Source organism: Caenorhabditis briggsae, assembly GCF_000004555.2.
Source record: "Caenorhabditis briggsae complete genome, chrIII, whole genome shotgun sequence".
Lineage (NCBI taxonomy): Eukaryota > Metazoa > Nematoda > Chromadorea > Rhabditida > Rhabditidae > Caenorhabditis > Caenorhabditis briggsae.
In genome coordinates, this window is record NC_013490.2 from 12,747,453 (window position 1) to 12,748,023 (window position 571).

Sequence of the window (571 nt, forward strand, 5' to 3'; positions counted from 1 at the left end):
CAATGTTCGAAAAATTAGGTCATGGTATTTATAGATCTTTGTGAAGCTCTCATTATGAGAAATCCATTGTAGTTTTCAGTTTTTAGAAATTTTCATTTTGAAGCGAGTTACAGCCATTTGAACATGGTGGCCTACAAACCCAAAACTACGCCATATCGGTTCAAATTGCTGTAACTCGCTTCAAAATTGAGATTTTTGAAATCTACAAACTGGTATGGATTTCTCAAAATAAGAACTTTCAAAAATATATTAATGATATGGCCTAAATTTTTCAAAAATTTGGGTTTCTAGGCCACCAATTTCGAACTGCAAAAATGCAAGTTTTGAAGCCTTTGCAGTCTTTTAAGATAATTTGGGACCATTTTAAAGCAATTTTAGCCCATTTCGGATAATATTTCGACAAGTTATAGCTATTTAAAGTTGATGGCCTAGAAATCCAAATGTTCGAAAAAGTTAGGTCATGGTATTTATAGATTTTGTGAAGCTCTCATTATGAGAAATCCATTGTAGTTTTCAGTTTTTAGAAATTTTCATTTTGAAGCGAGTTACAGCCATTTGAACATGGTGGCCT

General features: G+C 32.4%; 1 protein-coding gene across 1 annotated transcript in view; it reads right to left on the reverse strand.

The window, feature by feature from the left end:
* Positions 1-571, reverse strand: part of CBG12307 — a gene marked incomplete at both ends in the record, with an annotated part of 7,024 nt that overhangs the window by 1,238 nt on the left and 5,215 nt on the right. The gene's annotated exons all lie outside the window — the stretch shown is intronic.